We start from the raw sequence: 10,442 nt of genomic DNA on the forward strand, positions 1-10,442 counted from the left end.
TCGGCCGTGGAGAAGATATGGAAATGATTGATGGTTATTTAATAACCTTTACTGTACATAAAATAGAAGTTAATAAATTTATGTCAAGTGCATTATATGCATGTATATATATATTTTTTTGTGCATTCAAATTGATAAAAAAAAAACTCGAATATATCTCTATATTAATCATTGATGCTTTTTTACTACTGCTAAATATGATGTTTAATATGTTATGATTTTTGCATTGTGTATATATATATTGTATTGTATTGTTTATATGCCTTTAACCCCTCGGGGTATAAATGTGCATTTCATTAATAAATACATAAATTGATGCTCTTCATGTGGAAATACATCAGGGTCTAAGTGGGGGTCTTTTATTTCTGTATTCTTTAAATTTTTCTGTAAGTAGAATGATGATTTCTTATATTGTACATCGTTCATTTCTGTGATCAGTATTGCATTGGCTAATTATTTTATTTTCCACAGTTATTCCTTATACGCGTGCACACCATTACTCTCTTTTCTTTATTTGTATTCCTTATTTTTCCCTATTCATAATTATACAAAATTTGACAACGTGAACACTTAATTGTATGGAAGTATTATATTGACTCGATGTTAATTCCTTGGTAATACTAATAAACTGTGTACACGAAGATACATGTATAGGGCGACGAAAATAGGACAAAACGTCGTCTAAATTCTATGTGTTATGTTCCAATTTATCGAATGATTTGAACTGGTTTTAAATTAAACATACATATATCTTATTTATTTTTCACTCTGTCGTAAGAATTTGTGGTCCCTCCCCCCCAACTGAATTTTACAGTTTATTCTAAAGTTGTGCTGTCACACCACTGTCCCATGTTAAGGGAGGGTTGAGCAGTAACTCACATGTTTAACCCCGACATATTCTTTATGTGTCTGTCCCACACCTGGAGCATGTTGTCGTTTGTTGCTATTTATCATATTTGTTTCTCATTTATTGTTTTATCATAAATCGGGTTTGGACTGTTACATATTTTCATGTCACGACAATTTGTAGCTGACAACACGATATTGGTTTTGCTCATTGTTGAAGGCCGAACGGTGAATACTATGGTATGATGATGATGGATGGCTGCTAAACATCCTGCGGCAAATTAATATACATGATTAGAACGAGAACATGTTAATGTAGTATAAGTATTTACCCTACTTTGTGCTAAACCAACACGCTGAGCTCGATATTTAACATGCTAGTTTACAATGTAACAGTCCGCAGAAAGACATGTCACCTTACCCGGATACATTATTCTGACTCCGAGCCGACCAATTAAGTCTTTGCTCTTACTCCTTGCTGCCGCGTGCTAAGTGGAGAAGCAGCAAATACCAAGTTTAAAGTCTTTGGTTTGACCCGGCTGGGGCTTTAAAATTGACTCCGCTTAGCACGCAACATTAAGGAGTAAGACCAAAGACTGGTCGGCTCGGAGTCAGAATAATGTGTCCGGGTAAGGCGACATACTTTTAATAATATGGTGTGGAAATTTGGCTATACCTGTAGCCTGACATTGTATGGTTGTCGTTTGTGGCTGTTTATCAAACTGGTTTTTCGTTTATTGTTTTGAACATAAATCAGGGTGTTAGTTTTCTCGTTTGAATCGTTTTACATTTGTCATTTCGGCATTTTACAGCTTGCTTTGTGGTATGGGTGTTGCTCATTGATGAAAGACGTATGGTGACCTATGCTTGCTTACTTCTTCGTCATTTGGTCTTGGGTGGAGAGTTGGCTCATTGGCAATTATACCACATTTTCTTATTTTTATATAGTTGCATTCATACATCCAAGTCATTTGAACTCTGTTCGATACACTGTAAATATAACAGACGCCTGACGCGTCCGGACGCGTTCAAAACTTGTACACCGAATGTTCAATATTTTAATGCCACATGTTCATTAAATGTCCAGGCTCAGAGAAGTGTTCAAAATGTTACGTTTGTGATCAAAATATTAACACCCGTGTTCAGACTCAGTGAACACCGGCGTTCAAGTTCTGTTCTAAAGATGTAGATAGTCCGATTTTCTTTTTTTTTCTTTCCTTCCAATTGGCCAATTCAAACGCAAATTCTTTAAAAAAAAATATGAATCTATACGTGGGATGTTGATCTCGTGAATTTTTTGTTGATATTTTAGTAATTGTGAAATATAAAACTTCCAAGCTGGCATATTATGTATAGTTTATGAATGTATTACAAGTTTTACTTATAAGTGACATAATTATGCATATCAATGAGGCTTGTTATGATATTAATATCGCAATAAGAATATGTCGATGTTTATCTTATTTCATGATCCGTTCATTGTTTGGACATTAAATGTTCAAGCCGTGTTCAAAATCGCTCGAAATTTTGAACACCTCGTGTTCAAAAAAATATACCAGGATACCCAAAACCGGAAACAGATATCGGCCGGCGATTTAGGCGGTTAAACTAAGAATGGATACACATAAAGAAGAGAATTGGAGAAGTGAGTAACTTAGAATAATCTCCATGTATAGATCGATGGCTTCTTCGTTATATTCTCATGCGAGATAAATAAAAAAGAAATAAAAAAAATACTAGCTTGCGCGAACGGGTGATATTGTGTTTTTGTAATTCAACCTAGTACGATTACAGCATAATATATATGTGTGAAATATACATAACCTTAATATCGAAAATTTAACTATGCAACATAAAAAGACGAATTAAAGAGGTGGCTTTAGATATAAACGTAAATAACTGTCAGCTTTGCTCTGATGATTTCATAAAAATAACCGGTCTGTCTGTTATAGACTGTTGACGTCAACATATAACAGACGTAGAAAATGCATTCGTCTTTTTTGCAGGAATCATTAGATTAAAATGTCTGAATTAGGAACCGGTACGGTACCCAAAAATCCAAAGAAGGTCATTTCTGAATGCCCCAAAGTGGTGGAAAAATAGAAAGATGTCAGTCAAAAAAGGTATAGACAATATATGTATATCAATAGCTTAGCTGGGTGTATCATTTCTATCTGTTCAGAGTAGGTCAAGAAATAGACTTTTGTCATTTTTAATGTCAAAACCCTCATTTCATTGCCGTAGAATTTGTACTCTTTTGTCTTCTCAGACTCTCATATATATCAACATTAAAGCATAACAAGCATTGCTGAATTTGATGTTTTATGAAAAATTCTCTACTATTATTTTTAAATTTTATTTTGCATTATATATAGGCTTATAGACATTCCTTGTAGATGATTTTGACATTAAAGTTGATAACAACACACACAGTTCCACCCAGTTGATAGCTTAAAGTAAAGATGCGCTGAAAAGTGAAACCTTCATTGTATGTGATGACACCATGCAGTGTCAAGGAAGTAGCTGTCGTGCAAGAACTGTTGTAATTTTCAATTTTTATACTTTCGTTGTGACAAACAAACTGTCTACTTATCACATTGACATGCTTTGTTGGTTAGGATACAGAGGATGTAGTAACTATAGTCATGTAGGAAAATATAATCATTATTCGTGATATATTTAAGACACACGGGTGTCATTCGGTTTATCTAGATAAAAGATCGTTAAAGAATACCTAACGGTGGTCAAGTATTACGATTAGATCGTGAAAGCTCTGGTATAGGATCGTGAATTCAATTTTATCGAGAAGACATGCAAGGTCAATTACAAATCTAATATAATGAACTATGCGGACAAATTTACAAAAAAATAAAATTGTCTGTCAAAATGGTTCAACATAATGATCAGTATCTGAGAAAAATCAAGGTTTGAGAGTAAACCGTTTTTACAAAACTACAAAAGGCAGATTGCTCCTCGCCATTTCAATGACATTGAATATGTAAACAAACAAGATTTTTTTTCATAATTCGAATGACTATAAACAACTTTTCTTTGAAAAATGTCATTCCATTTTAATTATTCAAATGGTTCTTACAGTTATTTTGTGTTTAGCACAATCAGAAATTTTGCAAAAATGGAAATATTTACAAAAAATTGATTTTTTGGATCGTGAAAGATCGTGTACCGCTTTTTGAAGATCGTGAAAAGGATCGTGAAAGATCTGATGCTACGAAAACGTTCAACTTATTATTTAATTATATGGTAATTTATATTTTAATTGGTATAGCAAATATCGGATTTGCATGACTCATTCCGGTTCTCTTTTGTTGCCGTGAAAAGGGCTATAATCGTTCAATGCCATTAGATCTGATTATCTTATAATACCAAACCGACTAGGTGCCTTATAGCAATATCAGTCCTATTTTCCATCCTTCATAAGTTTTGATTTCTTATACAAATTTAAGATTGAGAATAGAACCTAATCGGCTAAATTACAGTTCAAGCTTGGCATCATGCACACTCGAACGCGAGGTACGTTGATTGGTAATTTCCCCACTAAGTTGGTACAATGACGTAAAGCTATTGTGAACAAACTGATCAAACAATCGAGTATACCTTTGTTCAACTTAGGTGATACCAGAATAAATTGATATTTATAGTATAAATAACGTTATCTTGGAACCTTTTTAGTTTATGTCAGCGCAGCCACGAAATAAACAATTAATTAGCCAATATTGTCATACGATGTACGCATGAACGATACTCCTTATAACTGAAGGTAACATAACAACAACAAAAAAACGTACACATGCATATATTTCCAGGGCGGATGCATTATGCATTACAGATACATATATACTTTTACTTTTTCAAAACTTTACGCTTCTGAAGGTCCTTTTATCTTGTAGATCAACTTTTCTAGACACGTTTTTAGTTATTTTAATAACTTTGAAGGAAAAGTGTTGAATTAAAAAAAAGTGAAAAAAAAAAAATGAAAGTATTAATGTCCATTCTAATCAAAATAATTACACGCTTCACTAGATGTGAAGTTTGGGGAGTCGGCAATAATTCTGTTATTGAAAGCGTCCACCTTAAATTTTGTAAAATTTTGTTGAATGTAAAGAAGTCAACGCCAGATTTCATGATCTATGGAGAACTTTGTAGATATCCTTTAGAAATTAATATCAAATTGCGGGTTTTAAATCAGGCGGAAACCCCGTTGAAATTAAACAAAAGAAATGAAACTCTTTGTTACAGAAGGGAAAAAAGGCCAAGTTGGTAAATATGAATTGTTTACATCTGTTTCTATGGGATTTAAAAGTTTAATGAAAGTGCCTAATTTAGGATTATATGCATCTTATGTATGTGTTTGTACTTGGATTATGGTATGGAGCTACGAGATATTTGTAAACATTTTAATTATAGACAAATTTTCACAAAACAGTCGATTGTGGTAGGTGCAAATACATGTGGATCTTTTTTGTGCATAAGCATAAATTCCGCCGAAAAAAAAATCCTAAGAAAGATAATAGATTGATCTGTTTAAAGCATTTATTTGCATCTCTGCCCCCGGCGACAGTTTTTTGGGGGAAAAATCCCCAAAATGGGCAATAATTTCATCGAAAAGAGAAAGTCGAGTACACCTTTTTATGTTCAGGCGTGTTTGAGTTGACTATTCTGTCTTGAAAACGTACAAAAGAAAAATATTTGATACATCATCTCGCTTCAGATTCTATTATTTTTATATATTTAGGCTCTAGGTTGATATAATAACATTACAAATTTACAGTACTAAAAAATGAAATATATGGGTCAAGTGAAATACCTTTCATAACAACAGAGTAGGTATGTTCGAATAACAAATTTTTACTAAAAGTACTTAACGACAGACTTTGGTTTATGAGAATAAAGATGTATATATATATATATATATACTAGTTGCAGATATATCAATTGGTAAAAGAAATATTGTTTTCTGATTATTAAGTCTGGTCCGGCGCGGGACGTTTGCGCTTTTTGACAGGACATTTGCACTTTTTAAATAGACATTTGCGCTTAAATGTTTAGGACATTTGCACTTTAAAAAATAGAACCTTTGCGCTTTCTCAATAGGACATTTGCGCTTTCTCAACATAACATAAACAATCATTTAATATAGAAAAAAAAACGCAAAAAAATTCATACATTTATTTACAACTAAAAGCATCAACCTTTCTCCTTTATGCTTGTGTCAGATGAAGACGACAACACTCCAAGAGAGTTGATGAGTAAATTCCTAATAACAACCATGACTCTTTCTAAAATTCAACAGGTACAGCAGGTGGTTTAAAAATAAAATTTCGGTTTTCACAAATTGAAACAATCTTAGATAAACTATGATGGTACAGTTCCTCGAACTTTCCATGCAACAGAATAACCACAAGAGGAATATATTTTCCAATTTTAATCCACTAATAAGGAAGCTAATTGAAGAATTTCGGTCAAAATTTAATTATTCCATCCATAAAAGTTTCGTTTTTTCTATCGTTTACCGAGAAACCGGTGCGCGCATTACCATTACATTTGTGCGCAAAATCATTACGTTTGCGCACAGCTTTTGATTACATTTGCGCGCATTATTTTAGAGGTAAGCTCGGGTAAATAAAGAAGATTATACTTATTTATCTATTCAACTATTATTTTCGAGTCTGTTTTATTACGCACACGCACTTAGTCCTGGAACAATATACAGACAAAAATGCAGAAAATAGTAAATCTAAAGATTAAAAGTACTAATTTCACACGTCGTAACATGCTCAAAAATATACGTAGTACGCTTGGATTCTGCTGGATGCCCAAAGACTTGGAGGAAAATGGGAATCCGGTGAAATAACTTTGCAATTATTTACTATGCATCTCTATGAAATATCCCATGACTTAAGTGTTCTGTCTATACGGAAAGTAGTTCCATCGTACACAAATCACCTCCCCCTCTCCCCGATTTGTTTCTGACAGACGAAACTCCATGTGTGTGTCTTGGTGTAGTTTTACAAACTGAATCAAATTATTCATTAAAGGCCCTTCGATGAAAAAATGAAACAGAATGCTATTTACTCTGAAATATTCGCAAATGTAAGCAAAGGCTGCGCGCAAACGTAAACAGAAATGAATCCCGAAATTACGCGCAAATCTAATGCGCCCCAGAAACGTATATAATATATTCTTTATAATATGTCTGGTTTACCCTAATATTTTTTTCTGAATTTCTCGTTTGTTCGGATGAACTTTCAAAGAATATGTGAACATCTTTCCATGACTTTGGTAAAATTTCTAAAGATTACAGGTATACAACTTTTATAGGTAAAAAGCGCAAATGTCTTGTCAATTTCAGTTCAGGTGTATCAAAGTTAAAAGCGGAAATGTCCTTTTGTGTTACAGGTAAAAAAAACAACACAAACGTCCTGCGTCTGTCTGGTCACGCATTGTCTTTCACAATCGTGATAATGCGTTGCCCGATCTTTCACGATCAATTTTAATGAAAAATCAACAAAATTCAGTGTTTTTAATAACAAAATGAACGGTTTCAAGGGAAAAAAACTTTTATTCTACTGTATTATCTGTCACACCAATGATTCAGTTTCAAATATATCATTATATATTGAAATGTAGTCATTATAGGTACAAAACGTGTTCTTTTTTTAATGAATCCCATAGACTTGTATTGCGCCTTTTGTGTTTTCTCATAAAGTTCTGCATATTTTATAGATCTTATTGCACAGTATTATTGAGAATGTTGAATCATTTTGACAGACATAATTTTTTTTTCGGATTTGTACCGCGTTTTGAAAATACAACAGATTTTTCAAAAGATTTTGAAGTAAAATTACAATTAATTACATTCACGATCGAAACCAGATCTTTCACAATCCGATCGCAATGCTTGACCACCGTTAGGTATTCTTTCACGATCATTTCTCTCGATAAACCGAATGACACCCGTGAGACAGTTTTCAAATAAAAATTATGTATGTGATTTCACTGATGTAACTTCTGTTACTTGTGATATCATAAGACGTCAGATGTACTTTTCTTTCATATATGCTCATTTGATTACATAAAGAATTACTCGTTAAAAGATGTATTTATTGTTATTTTGCCTGAATTGAATAATTATATAGTTTTAATTATAACAGTTTAAGTTGAGTACTTATGGAAAATTATGTACGCTTGAAAACAGAACATGTTCAACATTTTAACACCATCACTTTGAACACTTTAGTCAACTGTTCTAAAAGTGAACATCTGGTGTTCCTAATCTGAACACTTACAGGGCTGTTGAACGCGTCGACGTGTTAACATTTTGAACATTCGGACACGTTTAATCGTTGAACACTATACATTTATTTCCAGTGCCGGAAGGAGATATGAAGATTTGTTCACCCAAGAATATTCATATTTCACGAGGGCTCTGCCCGAGGGAAATATGATTTTTCGAGGGTGAGCAAATCTTCATATCTCCCGAGGCAAAGGGAAATGAATGTTTTATTCCACTGCCTATGCTGTGTTTACTATCAATGCATTAAATATTATTTTGCATACATTTTTTTTCGTATCCGCTTGTTTTTGTAAGTCAAACTAAACACGACATACCCATTGATAGACAGTAAGGATCAAAATTTAATTATTAATTTAATTAAAGCATGTTTGTTTTATCGTCTGAAATAAATTTGAACATGATAATGATTTTTGCTATTTTAAGAAGAATAAGAAGTTCAAAACGTTATGTACATTAATCGCGCGTAACGTCGCACGAAGTAATCCCGACATTTCAGAGGGGAATATGATCCTCAGAATGGAATATGAAGATTTGTTCAATGACACGTGGGATAGTCTCAACCAATCAAATATTGATTAAACTATCAATATGATTAAACAGTTGAATAATAAGTGTTATGAACTTTTAACATCAAGTGTTCAAAAATGAAACACAAAGGCATTAAAAACTGAACACCACACATTCAATTGAGTAACACTAGTGTTAACATTTGGAACAACATTACACGTTCAAAAAGTGTTACAAAAAATAGTTCAATCAGTGTTCTATTATTAACACTCATATTTACAGTGTAGTTGTCGCATTTGGCAATCATACTATATCTTCTTATTTTTGTATTTATATATTAACAAAGATTGTTTGTGCATCTTATTTCTTTTTTGATTTTTTTAATCATTTCTTCCAAAGTGAAGGGTCTCATTGTATATAAGGAAAATAAATGACGGACATTTCCAGTGCAAAGTACGCAATGAGTCGTCCAGTCCATTAAATACTTGACTGCTTTTAAGGGCGACTACTTTGAAAGATATGATGTTAAATGTGTATCAAGGTGGTAGAATGGGATAGAAGATCAAGCATAGGCACTTTAGGAATTCCAAATTTCCATGTAATTGATTTTTTCCCTCTGACCGAATTTTAATTTATCTGGCAATGAAAATAAAATAGCATCGCTATAGTTTCTTGTGATTTTTAACCAAAACAAACAAAATGCGCTATATCAGATATTACAGAACACATCTTAGCTGGAGCTTTTACAGATCCTAAATTTGTAGAACGCATCTGTGCAAGAGGTGTCATTGACTTCATCGACATTACCCATGAACGGGCGGATGTGCGTATAATTGTGCACGATAAACAACGATAAGGAATAAACAAATCAAAATTTGTTGACATGGACACTCTTGATCTTTTTCTACTTTTTCTTCTTCCTTGAAATAACAAAGATGAATTTCGATTTGAAACAGGAACTGTTACCTGCACCAAATAAACAAGACTCTAGAATCCTGTACATGGACTTTGCACTCCTTAATTACTGATAGTCAATGTTTACCTGTAGCATAAGGTCTCTGGTGGATATAGTTGTCTCATGGGCAGTCAATATATTTTTTTTATAAATATCTGTAAAAATGAGTTGTGCCATTACAAATACAACTGCCTACAAAATATCATAGACTTGTCATGTATGGTTCCTCCTAACTTGAATGACCTAATCACAAACTTTTACAATTGTTAACACCACCGTCGTCGGAAACATCGCGCTTTAAAAAGGTGGGGTATACTGTTTTACTTCTGTCTGTCCGTCCATCCGTTCGTCCGTCCTTCCTTCCGTCCATCAGTCCGTCCCATGAATATTTGTCGTCACATCTTTCTCAGGAACTACATCATAAGGATTTCTGAAATTTGGTTTCAGGGTTTATATAAGTCAGCTATACCGTGTGATGCGTTTTTAGATTCATCACTCAACAACAAATGCATATTTGGGCTGGGGTATCATCAGTGAGCAGTAGCTCGCAGTTTCACTTGTTTTACTTTTTTTTTAATATGTTAGATTTGAGTACGAGTTGTGCATTTTAATTTAAGTTCGAAATAAAAAGAATAAAGTTCGATTTAAAAGGGAAAATTCAAAACTATTTTTCGTTTGAAGCGGATCTGCAAGACAAATTCGCAAGTCAGCCATCTTGATTTAATTCTACCAAACAATTCTGGAAAATCAACCGTTTAACGATTTCAAAGTAAAGTTATTTTGCAATTTTATTATTATGTTTTACGACAAGCACCTCCC

Source organism: Mytilus californianus, unplaced genomic scaffold (genome assembly GCF_021869535.1).
Source record: "Mytilus californianus isolate M0D057914Y unplaced genomic scaffold, xbMytCali1.0.p SCAF_11, whole genome shotgun sequence".
Classification (NCBI taxonomy): Eukaryota; Metazoa; Mollusca; class Bivalvia; order Mytilida; family Mytilidae; genus Mytilus; species Mytilus californianus.